Source organism: Gymnodraco acuticeps, unplaced genomic scaffold, assembly GCF_902827175.1.
Source record: "Gymnodraco acuticeps unplaced genomic scaffold, fGymAcu1.1, whole genome shotgun sequence".
Classification (NCBI taxonomy): Eukaryota; Metazoa; Chordata; class Actinopteri; order Perciformes; family Bathydraconidae; genus Gymnodraco; species Gymnodraco acuticeps.
This window is the reverse complement of record NW_022990201.1, coordinates 539,738-554,862: the sequence shown is the minus strand read 5'-3', so window position 1 is coordinate 554,862 and position 15,125 is coordinate 539,738. Positions and strand designations below refer to the sequence as shown.

At 44.5% G+C, this 15,125-nt stretch overlaps 1 long non-coding RNA gene across 1 annotated transcript; it reads left to right on the top strand.

The window, feature by feature from the left end:
• Positions 1–7,668: 7,668 nt before the first annotated feature.
• Positions 7,669–9,059, top strand: LOC117547466. Its single transcript, XR_004569196.1, has 3 exons — positions 7,669–7,758; positions 7,906–8,182; positions 8,698–9,059. It is a non-coding gene; the product is annotated as an uncharacterized LOC117547466 (long non-coding RNA).
• The last annotated feature ends 6,066 nt before the right edge of the window (positions 9,060–15,125 follow it).

The following is a 15,125-nucleotide window of genomic DNA, read 5'->3' as shown; positions in this document are numbered from 1 at the left end:
TCCATGAAAATCCTAGCTTCAAATAATCATTGTCATACTTCCTCCGTTTTCTGACAGACGCTGTCTCCTCTCTCACTTTAGGTAACTTCACTAAAAATCTATCCATATTTTGCCGCTCGCATAAAGTTAGCTGAAGTTAACTAGCTAGATTTCACTGTTTCTCTTTATTTTTTTCTGGCGGCTGCACCTCCATTGAAGCTCTCTGGCGCCCCCCAGGGTAGGCGCGCCTCACACTTTGGGAACCCCTGATTTAAACGATAAAAATTGTCGATCTTCTCTCGGATAAATCTATTTTTTGGGCCGCCTCGGCTCGAGTTGAGGGCGTTCCGAGCTGAAAAAGGGCATCCAATGACGGCAAGACGGCCCCCTGGCGGAAACACTGGCTCAGTCTCTCTCTCTCTCTCTGTCTCTCTCTTTCTCAGGCTCTCTCTTTCTCTGTCTCTCCCTCTTTCTCACTCACTCTCTCTCTCACACACAATGTGAAGATGTCCTGTTCTAACCTCTCTCTTTCTTTCCTTCTGTACTCTTCCAGCAGCTCTGGGTTGCTGTACACTTTCTCTCTGTGCTTCACCACCCTCACCTTGGAAGCTGCCCTTTTCCTTTCCACCTTTTCTGAACTTCATTTCAAGAGGGATTCAGTATTCATTAAATAAATTAGATTCAAATAATATATATAAATTATTTCTTTATAGTTAAAGCTCACCATACATAGCTGCACACATTTCTTTCATTACCGCAACAATTTTGTTCATTACCGTAACAGCCTCCTATATGACATGGTAATGAATGCAGAGCATTACGGTAATGAATGACCATAACACTAGCTAGCATAATAGTTAGGATAGCCATGATGCTACAAAAGAAATATTTGCACTATCATTCTGGCTCTATAAAAGCTACTTTTCTATTGATTTTGGAATCAATAACTTTAAAAAAAACATTTTATAATACCCCATTACAGTAATGACAGTTAGTAGTGTACACTGGGGTGTCAGTAAATGGAATCTTTAACATATCTATAGCTTGACCTTGAAAGGACATCTTACCTTGTAGCCATCTTGCATCTTCTCTTCCATGCAATGCATCATGGGTAAAAAAAAAACTAATTTAAACAAACAGGAATTGTAATGGGGCCAAATAGGCAGTGCATCGGTAATGAACTTCACATGCTCCGGACACACATATTAATCCAAAAATATTTTAATTCATAAATCTTAGACCCAAAATAATTATATTACCAGTAAGAATGTACCATTTCAACAATTTTTTGTATTTATGTATGTATTAAATTGTGCAGATTTATTGTGATATTTTGGGGTTAAATGTAAAAAAATAAACTCCGGACGCATTACGGTAATGAATTTCTTAATTTTTTTGAATGGAAAAATGGTGAAAAAAATAGAAATTACTACCTCAACTACAAAAATAGCAATAGTACCACATACAATACACAATGCAGTTTGATATATAATTTATTATTTTGATTATTTTTGTAATTTTGTCTGTCAATTCCTCACAGACATGACCAAAGGTGGTTTCGTGAGAATCACCGAGTGTTTCCTGTATCCCATTGAACTGTGGGGTGGGGAGAGGCGAACTGCAGGGTGTACCCTCTGCTGATCAGCCTGCTCATCCATCTGTCCATCAGACACACGCGCTGCCACGCCGAGAAACACTCTGAGAGCGGGCGCACATGCTCGAGATGTGTTGTGGTCGTCATGACGACGAGCCACGCCAGAGCCCTCCTGTGAGGAGGCCTCCACACGCTGCACTTCACTCCGACTCTCATCATGAGGTGCGTACATGCTCAGAGGATGAGTGGAGGTGTGTGCAGTGACATCCACATGAGGCGTCACCACGTCGCTCATGGGTTTATTGTGTGTATCTCGGACAGAGGAATGCCGCGAGGTCTGTGGTTTAATAACCGAAAAGTTATAACCACCAGGCCTCTGCAGCGAACCCCGCTGCCTACTAATCAACAGATTGGAGGCAGCTGGCCCTGATTTTCTTCCCCTTGGGGAACTCTGGAAATAGCCTCTTTCAACAGGAGTTCCCGTAGCTCTGCTTGGAGCGCAAGCCACTGTTCTCGGGATGAAAGGCATGTCTCCTGTATCCCGTTGAACTGTGGGGGGGGGAGGCGAACTGCAGGGTGTACCGTCTGCTGATCAGCCTGTTCATCCATCTGTCCATCAGACACACGCGCTGCCACGCCGAGAAACACTCTGAGCGGGGGCGCACATGCTCGAGATGTGTTGTGGTCGTCATGACGACGAGCCACGCCAGAGCCCTCGCCGCCGCTGCCCGTGAGGCAACCCAAGGTGGGCCTAGAGCAAAAAGGCTGTGAGGTGGCCTCCACACGTTGCATTTCACTCCGCCTCTCATCATGAGGCGCGTACACGCTCAGAAGATGGGTGGAGGTGTGTGCAGTGATATCCACATGAGGCGTTACCACGGCGCTCATGGGTTTATTGTGACCGTGTGTACGTGGCGTATCTCGGACAGAGGAATGCCGCGAGGTCTGTGGTTTAATAACCGAAAAGTCATAACCACCAGACCTCTGCAGCGAACCCTGCTGCCTACCAATCAACAGATTGGAGGCAGCTGGTGTAGTTACTGTGCTCCGCAGCTTATTAATCGATAGATTAAATAGCGCAGGCTTTTGTAACGAACCCTGCTGGCTATTAACCGATAGGTCATAGGCAGCTGGTTCACCCAGAGTGGGGGATATGTGAAACACATTTGAAACTGATGACTCAGCCAACATGTTGGGAAATAAGCTTCTTTTATTTTCCTCACACTCCCTCCCAAACCGTCAAGGCCGCTCTGTTTCCTCGGCGGCTCTCATGGAGCAGACGCCGAACGGGAGTACCTCACTCCCTTTTTACCCCCCCTCTCCTGGTGGGGGGGCGGAGGCGCGGGACGGTGCCCCTGCCGCCGCTGACGGACGAGTCTGACGCCTCGGCTGCGGTTGCTGCGAGTGTCTCTCTGCCTGCCGCTGTGGCCGGGTTGGCCTGCTCCGCTGCCGCCTCGCTCCACCAGCGTAACCACCGAGTTGGCCAGCAACGCGATGTTGTTTGCCGCCGCAGACGCCTGAAACGCACATTGGTGCGCCCGGTCAGCCTGGCGGGCGACATACAGGTCCCTGGGGGAGGCCAACATAGGGCGCCGTCCGGCGATCAAGTTGGCCTGCCTAACCCCACAGAACGCCGTCAAGCTCGGCTCCAGAGCGGGGGTGGTTGGAAAACCCTCCTCTGTGAATCCCTCCACCTTAGTGAAGGGAACAAAGGTGGCCACCGGAGCCCTCAGGGTCCCGGCCATGTCGTCCAGAGCCACCCTCTCCCGTCCTAGGGGAACGGGGAGACCTCTGCATGCTGCTGCTTTGCCGATGATTTCCGGCAGCTCCAGCATAATGCCACCCAACGCCGGTAGCGCCGTGGCCACGGAGAAGGGGACCGCGTGCTCGGCCGCCACACCCGTACCTCGCTCCGACCCCGTCTCCCCCGTCCGGGGAAGAGGGGGGAGGGGAGAGCCGCATGGCGAGCCATGGAGGGAGACGGGGTAGGACTCGTCCGACTCCTGCCCCGCACTCGCCTCCAGAGACAGGCTGTCGTCCTTCTGGACGGCCCAGTCGTCCTCCTCAGCCGCAGCAGCTAGAGCGTCCGCCCTTCGCTTCCTGTCGGATGATGGGAGACGAACACAATGTGAACATGCGACCTGCTGGCTGAGAGCCGCGTCCGTGTGCTCTGGCCCCAGGCAGGATTCGCATATTGGGTGCAAATCATAGCTCATGATGTATCCCGTTTTGCACGAGGGACACACGCGGACACTATCATTGCTCATGATTCGATCTTCTTGTGCTTCAGTACTGCTGGTTGCTGAAGAAAAGAGGGAGCAGATTGCCGGGCACCCTTCCTATTTATACCGGAAGGAGGCCCGAGGGTGGGGCCCACCTGGCGGGTGGGCGTGGACTACAAGTGTTTCAGTGCTGCGCGGGGGCGCAGAGGGATAACCCAATAGCGATAGCCTTAGAGGGCGAAGCCATATACAAAATAGAACAGGTGAAAGCCGGGGTGTGAACTGTCCTTAACAATGTTTTTGGCTCTACTGAGGCAGCGGGAGGTGTAAACGTCCATCAGAGAGGGGAGAGGGCAGCCGATGATCCTCTGTGCTGCTTTTACGACTCTCTGGAGACTCATCCTGTCGGCCTCAGTGCAGCTGGCGTACCACACTGTGATGCAGTATGTTAATAGGCTCTCGATGGTAGAGCGGTAGAAGGTCACCAGCAGCTTAGTGGCCAAGTTGTTCTTCCTGAGCACCCTCAGGAAGTGCAGACCAGTGGTGGATTTAGGATTGTTGGAGATCCGGGGCTTAGCCCAGGAGTTGTTGGGGGGGGGGGTGCAGGGGTAAAGTGCTATTTTTTTACAAGTGGGGGGTGGACCGAACATCCTTTAGGGGGGTCGTCGCCTCCTCTAGGGGGGTCCGGGGGCATGCTCCCCCGGGAAGATTTTTTTTTAAATATTGAAGTTAAAAGCATCAATCTGGTGCACTTTGAGAGCAACATTAACCCTACCTTAATAATACCTTAAAGGGGACATATCATGCTATATTTGAACAATATATTGTAGGGCCATACCTATATAAAGTATATAAATAGTTTTTTTTTCAAAATACCAAACAGATCCTGCATTTTAGCCATGCCTCATTTCGCTCTATTTGCTCTTTCCAGCCCTGTTTTTGCAGGGGGCTGATTCTGTGAGCTGCAGCTGACCACGCCCCCCTGCAGGAGAGGGGAGCGTGCTTTGAGATCAGCTGCTGGGCTGCAGCGGGGAGAAGAGGAGGAGAAAAAGAGATCTCCGTCCTCCGTGTTTTATTCTTATATGATTATATAGAGTCATTATTCATTTGTTTTAAAGCTCAATAAATAACAAAGAAGACCTTTGACCGGCACTTTTCTAATTTTGTCCGGAAGATTTAAACTTTAACGGTGAAAAAAAATCTAACTGAAACTCTGCCGCACGGTCCCCTCGTTCCTTGGAAGAGGCGGAGAGGTGGGTGTTTGTCATCTGCTGGTGGACTAACCGGAGAGAATTACAGCGAGGGAGGGATTGCATTGAATTACAGCAGCGGGAGCAAACGCTTGCCTCGGGGAGGGAGAAAAAGAGCCACAGCGGAGAATAAACAGAAGGGCAACCATAGCAACCATGCGCGGGAAGTCTTCTTCGCTGCTTTTGTGGCAGACTACAGCGCCACTTACAGGCCTGGCATATGTACTACAGCGTCTCCAGCGCTTTCGAGCGGCAATGGCCGGCCGTGGCCCAACCCCACATTCCCCTGATAGGTGGAGAATTGACCACTAAGCGGAGCACCACTTTTGTGACGTAGAAAATAATTCAAATCTGGATCAGTCTGTATCAGATCCGTTGCAGCCCCATTTTTAGAGATTTGGGTATGGAGGAAAAGAGAGAGGGTTGTGTTTTCTGACACTTGGTGAGTTCCCTGGAACACCGGGGACACATATTCATGTATAAAAGACGTACAAAAGTGCATTTTGCATGATAGGTCCCCTTTAAAGCGGACAAAAGGCACTGGAGAACACTTATTCATTAACACCCTTTAATGAAGCAAACTAATGCCTTAACTCACTCAAATACATTCGTTTACTTATTTCGGTGAAACGAATGTGCGTAGAGTTTTAAAGGATGCGGATAGTCTCACCTTGATTCTGGCGCATTGCTTATCGTTTTATAGATCTATTCTCATCCACCATCTTTGTTTGTGACGTAAAGAGTGTAAGAGTCACGTTTTCTGACTGTTGCCTGTCAGTTCCGTTGCTATGGTTCCGTTGTTATGTGTACTGAAACCAGAGCCGGTATAATTCCACGCGCGAAAACAAAATAAAAATTGGAATACGTTATTTTAGTGTCTTAAAAGTAGACTGAGGTATGAAGGGTTAACGTTACATCTTAGAATAATTTGTAGTCATGTTCTGTATACATACTAACATATAAGGGTATTGACTTAGTGTGGTTTATCTTTTTGTCGCTGCTTTTATTTGAAACTGAGCTGTTGTGTTCATCAGTAAAGTGGAACTTCTGTGTGAACTATTCATATCTTAAACTGCACTGTAACTTTTTATTCATGTACTTTTTATTCATGTATTTTTTCTTTTAATGTTTCTTTTACTGTTTTGAAATGCCTTTGTCTGAATGTCTTTCATTTTTGTAAAGCACCTTGAATTGCCTTGTGTTGAAAGGTGCTATATAAATAAACTTGCCTTGCCTTGGTTACTCCATGTTTACTAGCTATAAGATTAACGTTACAGTACATCACTCTTTTTCACTTCTTACTCAGTCAGCCAGAGTGCAGATATCACCATTAGATTCACAAACCTGAAACATCATCCATTTCTTCACTGCTGGTGATGACATTGTTGTTAGCTGCTGATACTGCTGCTGCTGCAGCTTGTGGCGCCTGCTTCGATGAAAATAACTTTCTAATATCCATAACTTTATAGGCTATTAGCTTAAAACTCGTCAGGCACTAGGAAGGATCACTTCTTCTTCAGGGCAGGGAAGGCTACGCAGTACGCAGGCTAATGTCCCGCAGCGGCTGCCTCTCTGGTGGACCCCGGTACTGCACATTACTCCCGAGACATTTACAAAAACAAAAAAAAACTTTTTAAAAAAGATTTTTTTAAGTGAAACATCCGGGGCTTTTCAGAAAACATCCGGGGCTTGAGACCAAGTAGCCACCCCCTAGCGCCGCCACTGGTGCAGACGCTGCTGGGCCTTCTTGATGACAGCTGTGGTGTTGTCCTTCCAGGAAAGGTTGTTGGTGATGAGGACGCCGAGGAACTTGAAGGTGTGGACCCTCTCCACACACTCGCCGTTAATGTCGAGGGGAGCGAGGTCGGTAGTATTCCTCCTGAAGTCTACGATGATCTCTTTGGTTTTTGTGGGGTTCAGTGCCAGGAACCTATATGTTCATAGTGTATGTGCTTAACTGTATTAAATTAAATGGAGTATTTATGTTAGCTCCGCTTTAATTTCTTTGTTTAAACTTTAGTATGTGCTCATGTCAGTGGCGAGCCGTGATTTTTATACCTAGGCCCTCTGACCCCCACCCCTTCCCTCGACAAAAAAATAAAAAATAGTTATTACGTCACAGCGTATACTTCAGCGGAATATCAAAACAACGGCCCGGGGTGCAAAACGTATCAATAGGCGCATTCACACCGCAGTACTTTTCCCACAAAGGTTCATGAGAACTTAGTTCATGAGAACTCTTTTGTCGCGTTCACACCAAAAAGAGCCGGTACTAAAAATTAGTTCATGAGAAACTTTTTACCCCCACGAAAGTCCCTGCTACTCATTCACACCAACGCAACTCCAGTTCAAGCTCCGTGCTAGAGCTTTTCAGGTTCAGAACCGGTTCTTCGGTTTAGCGGAAGCTCTTTTCACACTGCCCAGAGTCCGACTGGTGCTGCGTCATTGCGTCATCGTTTGCGTCATGACGTAACCGTTTGCGTGCCTGCTTCATAAAGCTAAACCGCGCGGAAAACCCTCACAGCTGACACCGACAACAACAACAATGGCCGATTGTGTTGAAGCGCTACTCGTTTTGGTTTTGCTCTGTCGAAACGAAATGGAAGTAATGGGACGACTTTACTACCAACTTTACAGTCGTTACATGCTAAATTAAAAACTGCTTTACAATCCTAAACATCAACGACGATTCAGATTCCGTAGGAGAAAGAAGGTAAATATATGTCCTATTCGATGTTAGAGTTAGCTGTTGTTAGCCTCTGCATGCGCCAAGCTCAAACTACCCAGCTTTGCTAAATTAATTACTATGGTATAACATTAAAATTGATTATCAATGTTATTTCCACAGATCATGTTGAAGCTGGCGGAAAGGCGGAGGTCGCGTGTTATTTGGACACAGCCCAGATCTTCCGACTGGTGGAACACCATTGTTCCAGACTTCTCCCCTCTGCAATTCATGCAGAATTTCCGCGTGTCCAGGCAGTCCTTTGACTATATCTGCAACCAGGTCAGCGGCGTTATGGGGAGAAGAGACACAAATTACCGTCTGTGTATACCCAATAAAAAAACGGGTTGCAATTGCCCTCTGGAAGCTGGCCACCGGAGGTGAATACAGGACCATCAGCCATCTTTTCGGAGTAGGCCAAAGCACCGTTTGCCTCTGTGTTCAGGATTTCTGCAGGGCAACCATGGAAGTGCTGCTTCCACTACATATCACATTTCCTGATGTGGAGAAATTGGTGGAAATGGCCACTTTTTTCAACAGACGTTGGAGAGCACCACAGTGTGTTGGTGCAATAGATGGAAGCCACATCCCTATTTTAGCACCCCGAGATTATCCCAAGGACTATTATAACAGAAAAGGATGGCATTCTGTTGTTCTACAGGCTGTTGTTGATGGCAGGGGGATGTTCTGGGATGTGTGTGTTGGCGACCCAGGTAGTGTACATGATGCTAGAGTGCTAAAACAATCTAATCTTTGGGTGGCTATCAGTGATGGAGTGTTGCTAGGCCAAAACAAAATGACCATCTCTGGCTGTGATGTGGGACATTACCTGATTGGTGACCCAGCCTATCCAATGCAAAGATGGCTAATGAAACCATTTTCGGACACTGGGAGACTGACCCCTGAACAGCACACCTACAATTACAGACTGAGCAGTGCACGGTCGGTTGTTGAGATGGCGTTTGGAAGGCTAAAAGGAAGATGGAGGTGCCTCCTAAAAAGGAACGACTGCGAGCTGGAGCTCAGCAAAATAATGACAGTGACTTGCTGTGTACTACACAACATATGTGAGGAACATAGCGACAACTTCACTGACGATTGCCATGAACTTGTGTACGACCAACCCGCTTTACACCCCTTACCAGATAATGGTAGACAAGAAGGAGCTGATGTTAGATCCGCATTGATGGACTATTTCAACATGGGGGACCACTAATATTACTGCAGTTAAACCTGATCTATTTTGTATCATGCCTCTTTTTTTTGTACAATAAAATCACTGGATCAGACTTGAAGTGTGTTTATTTTGTATACAAATCACAGCATCTAGATACAAACAGGTATGAACTATATTCTTATAAAAAAAGTGCATACCCAAACGGGTTAGACTATATTCTTAACTCAAATACACAGTGGGCCAAAATAAAAATAAATGGGTACTAGTCGAGGGCCGGACTGGTTCAATGTTTACTCAATCTTATTACCCTTTATCAAAATAGTATATCTTTACTAAAAACTATATTAATTAATTTGACAGGAAATAAAAAGAAAAAGGATCCCTATCAATGTAACTTGTTTATACTGATGCTTCTATACTGTTATCAGAATAAAAAACATCATATTAGCCTGTATTGATGGGGCTCATATATAATGTACAGTATGTCATATCATAAGTGAATGCCCTGTATTTAAATGTGTGTCAATCTGTGAGTGGGCCTTCTCCTAGGAAGACATTGCAAGTATACATTTCAAACATCATTTTATGGGCACTTTAAATGATAAGGATTGCACACATGATTCACATCTGAGTAATATTAAACCTGGAACTAACAAAGCTGAAATTGTTGCCTATAAAAAGATTACACATTAAATCAGTTGCATTCCTTTCTTATGGCTCTATCTGCAGCGTTTCCAGAGTCATTTCTGTGGTTTAGGCTATATTCTTATAAAAAAAAGTGCATACCCAAACGGTTTAGACTATATTCTTAACTCAAATACACATGCCTATCCGTTTTTTCAATAAAATCCATGGATCAGACATGACTTTTGAATTTTGTTTATTGTACAAATCAAAGACATGTATGGACAATAATTCACCAAAAAGTGTGGCGAATATACTATAATAATAATGTGTATTCAAAAAAAGAACGTGTATACAAAAAAGGTATGAACTATTTATATAAAAAAATATGGTCAGCTTTTGTTGTTGGCCTCCATCACCTTCACAAGCCTGTCTACCATGCCAAGCATTGAGTGGCTGTTCTACTCGATTCTGGTGAAAACTCGTAGGAACTCAGCATTGGCCACATGCACCTCCTGAAGCATCGCCTGGCCCTGCTCCTTAAGCAACGCCTGGCCCTGCTCCTGAAGCCTTTCCTCCCTGTCCTCACTTTTCTCCAGATACTCCAGAAGGCCAGATGATAAATCCCGCTTCCATTTAACTACAAAAAGAGAAAAATAAAGTCAACACTGTATTCATGGCATTTTATGAGATGTATATTATATACTGTGTAATGAAATGTTGTATTGTTCTTATGGCTGCAGTTGTATAACTTGAACAACTACTACAATGACTATGCCATGATAAATGCACATGGCAACAGGGAACAGTATTACTATTATGACCACTGTAAACCTTACCCTGTTTGTGTCGGCCCACTGGCTGGATTAGGTTCACCAGAGATTCCTGGGAAGAGCTGCTTGTGGGAAAAGGAGACTCTTGCATCCGCATTGGCGAGCTACACGCCGACGGCATGGTGGTTCCGACACAGTACACTCCAAACCAGATATTTCTGTAAACACAATGAATCATAAATCATTAGTGAGAAGAAAGAAGATACATTGGAGGCGTTAGCTGTCTTTGCCATGGGGAAAAGTGACAGGTGGTGTGACAGGTCACACCTCTCCCTACTTATGTTAATGAGCTAAGTCCCGCCTCCCTTTGTTTGCTGGTGGATGTCCCACCTAGGTGTGAATTCACACATAGGTGTGAGATCCTTTGATGTGAGGGGTGAGGTATCATCACACGTAGGTGTGAAATGCCCCCCCTGTGTAGTGCCTTTGTTAGAGATCCTTTTGTGTCATGTGAAAAGCCCCGGGCTAGCGCCTTTGTTGTCTAATTATTTGATGTGTTGATTAAGTCTCTTTGTGTTGTCTGGCCCCTGTCCCCTCAGAGTTGTATAATCTAATTATGAAGTCTAGTCCTTTGACGGGAGGTGTTATAACAGGCCGGTGTGACTTCACACCGGTGTGTTATAAGCCTCTGATGTTAATTTAGGTGTTGATTAAGTCTCTTTATGCTGTCTGGCCCCTGTCCCCTCAGAGTTGTATAATCTAATTATGAAGTCTAATCTATGAGGTGTTATAAACCTCTGATGTTAATTTAGGTGTCTCTTGAAGTTAGGTGAGACTGTCTACCAGCCCCCTCCTAGCCTCTCCCCCCTTCCGGGCTATGACGCAGGCAGATAGTGGAGGGGTGGAATTAGGTAGAAATATGCGCAAACTAAATAAAAATACAGCAATTCCATTTACCCACTGTTGTGGAAATAATTATCATAAGACGCCAATTAGTAACATACAGGACAAACCTCGATGTCTGTTTACCTTCTTTAAGGACACAGGCGGCTTAGCCAATAATGTTATTGTTCCCATTCTGTGACCGGTCAATACTGGGATACAGATGGTCTGTGTTGTGGGTACACTGGGACACTTCCTTCTCTGTATTTGTGGACTCCAAGGTAAAATCTTCGAGGTCATAAGTGTCCGAGGCAAGTAGCTCTGTGTTCCCACACTGTTTAGGCTATCTCCTCAAATATGTTGTTTACTCTCTGCGAAACCAGTTAGATGGGCTGGCAAGAGAGAGGCTCTCCAGAATTGACGTGGCAACTCTACCGTGAAGTCAGAACCTCTGACTCTTGGACTTGTGATGTGAATACTCCGGCCGTTAACTCCAAATAAACCATCATGTGTTTGACATCAAAGCTACTGCTCTTCCCGTGTCTCCTTCCTGAGTCGGTGACTCCCAGTGCATAGCTACACAGAAGTTTCCTCTACAAATTGGCGTTGTCTCTGGAAGCAGGTAATGGTGTCCATTCTCAGACCAGACCATTAATGTCATTTCATGTAGAGCAGCCATAGCATCTCTGTGACTGCACTCAGCCGGACTGTCAGAACTGGGTGATTCTTAGTGAAGCCGTCCAAGGCCATAGACAGAATGGAACCACGTACCAACAAAAGGGACACAAGGTCATCAATGTCTCTCTTTACCTTCGGCCTAATTGCACAACAAATTAGTGGGAAAAATGTGGAGCACTAATCCATCATGTGAAATGTTGAGTTAATCTAAATAATTCCTTATGGGTTGAAATCAAATTAACATTAGAACTAAAGTCAGTCATAATTGGACTTTGCACGGATCCGAATCTAAGCAATACACCATTTCCCAAGCTCTGTAATGAAAAGGATAACAAGATTAGGTACATCACAGGAGTGTTCCACACCCAAACATGCACACTTATCTTATTCTAGTAGAGATTAGAGGACAAGGTCTAATGTTGTGAACAAAATGATCAATTCAAAGTTATTTTGTTTATTGTTATGTACCTAATTTAATTTAGTAATTAATCTTGAATTACTAATAACTTTAAAGAAGGCAACAATTTACAATTTGGATGAAGTGATTACTCATCCAAAGTGTGTGTGTGTGTGTGTGTGTGTGTGTGTGTGTGTGTGTGTGTGTGTGTGTGTGTGTGTGTGTGTGTGTGTGTGTGTGTGTGTGTGTGTGTGTGTGTGTGTGTGTGTGTGTGTGTGTGTGTGTGTGTGTGTGTGTGTGTGTGTGTGTGTGTGTGTGCCCAAGGTTTAAAACATTTGGGACAGCACAGCAGTGAGAATGTTATGAGAACCAATCTGTTGTTTATATTAAACTCGAAGGAAGCTAGACTGGAACATTTTAAATAAATCAAAACACTTGCACATTAATTAAATACATTTGACATTTAGCTCGAGCTGGGTTCAATACTTTTCTTTATGGTATTTAAAATTGGGCTCGAGTAGAACCCCTGGATTTGGCTTGCAACACAAAGTGATACTGATCTCTGTAGGACTTGGGAGTGTTATGATTCAAAGTGCCTGTGAAAGAGAGGCCCTTGGAAAACAACACCTATTTTGTAACTGTAATTACCTATTTTAAAGAAATTGCAACATTATACTTTTAAAGAATTGCTCAATTAATTTAACACATTTATTATGCACACAATAAAAACTTCAACAAATATATTGATCCTGGCTTAACCAGTGACCTTTACTCTGTTGTTCATAAGCTCGGTTTCAGAAAACTTGTCAGTAGTTTAACAACTATTTTAATTTTAGTAATGTCTATGGAGACCAATTGGTTGATACTAGAAATAATTTGGAGCAGTTTAATAAAGAATGTTAAACTATTTTTAAAACTGTAATTGAACTTCAACTTATATCAATTACCTGATTCCAGTGGCCAGTTGGAATGAGACAATTAACAAAGTTTCCATTTTGCAGCAACAGCGCAAAAGGTTTCAACAACAATTAGTATTATGTCTGAGTCTAGTTCTGCTTATCTGCTTTGTTTCGGAATGTGTTCAATACATTACGTTTTTATTCATTATTACTATACAATACATAGATTAAGAATAAATGAAACAAATAATACAACATTGACCTAAAACCAGATTTTGCAACCCTGATCTCCTCAGGCAGGTCTCTGAGGGTCTCGGGGCGCAGGACGGGGCATAGGGTTTATACAAGGTCACAAAGATATCTTAACATACCAGCAATACCATTTAAGAATGGATTCTTAAAGCAATATAATCTTATTTTCTTCTTACACCTATAGCGCTCACCCTGAACAGTGGGCTTCTTGTTTACATTTTCCCCTGCACACTCAGAGGCAGGACATAAAAACACTCTTTATTTTTCTCAGGTCATTTACTTTTGGTGAGATAATTAATGTTTAGTTCATTTTACCCTGTCTATGGACTGATTCATTATTGTTACAAAACATACACAAGACGGCGGGACAAACCAATATAGACCCCCCATACAAACAATCAGACAAACAAAACATGAACTCTTAATAAACACCAGCGCGACAGCAAAGCTCATCAGCTCAATTTAGTCCGGATTTTAGAGATCTTAGAGGGGGTGGGGAATTAGTGGGGCGTCTTCTCACGCCTCACCCTTGTATACAAGTTATTGATCGGTGCCTGAAAGCCGTCCAAGAGCGATAACTAGCTTATCCTCTTGCGACTACCACTAGGCTATTTGTTTCTAGTGGCGCTGTGCCCCCCCGATCGGAGCCCACAGACTTTTCCCTTTCTCTCCAAACAACAGCTCAGTTGACTGTAGTCCGTACGACCAGCCTATATCTACTCGCCATCGAGTTCACCTCAAGGTGAAACACAGTTTGCCTATGCTTGCTTGCCACTACACACCTCTGATCAATTAGCCTATAATTTTATGTATGCACTCCTGACCGCCACCTGCTCCAGAGAGCCGTAGCACATCGGGTGATGCACGCACTTCGCGCTGGCCCGTCTAACCATGAGAAAAGCGGTCCTAAACAACGAGTGCTTTTAGACCGTCCCGTTTGAAGGACGGCGGTGCCGTGAGTTAAAGCCTATAGGCAATAAGCTGTGACTTTCTCCCTCTCAGCCTGCACTGCTCCAGCCCCACACACACGCAGTGAGGTTTCTTTTACACACACACACCCCATGGAGCATTCCCACCTCGTGATGACGGCTCGCCTGGGAAAACGACAACGCAACCGTGAGCAATACAACTGGCCTGGCCCAGTGATGTGGGGTTTAGCTCGCCACAAGATTACGTTTGGTTGTGCGGCGACAAGCTCTATCAAGTTCTGGCTCCCCTCTGGATAGGTACATGCACTCTAGTGGATTTGAATCCAGCAATCAGGCTTAACAACACTACTCTTTAATGTATTATCCATGCATAGAAAGACCTACAATGATGTTTCAAGTACTGGATTAATTTCAGTTTTGGCCCAAAACAAATATTTATAATATTTCATATAACAATTATGTAGCATATTTGATCCTCAAATTAGAGAAGTATAATTTAAAGAAATTGATATTCTCAACATTAGATAAACACAGAATAATCCTTTCCAAGTACCATAAGTAGCTCAGGTAAGTATGGCTAATAGGAATACTTGATAGACTTAATTTGGTACAGATCAGTGGTAGCATTTACAAATGTAATAATTCAAGTTTTAAGAATGTTTAATCCTTCCTTTCCAGGTTTTTTACAAACGTCTTTGAATATTTGCCTAACTTTTCCTTTTCAGATTTTGAACAATGTACTTG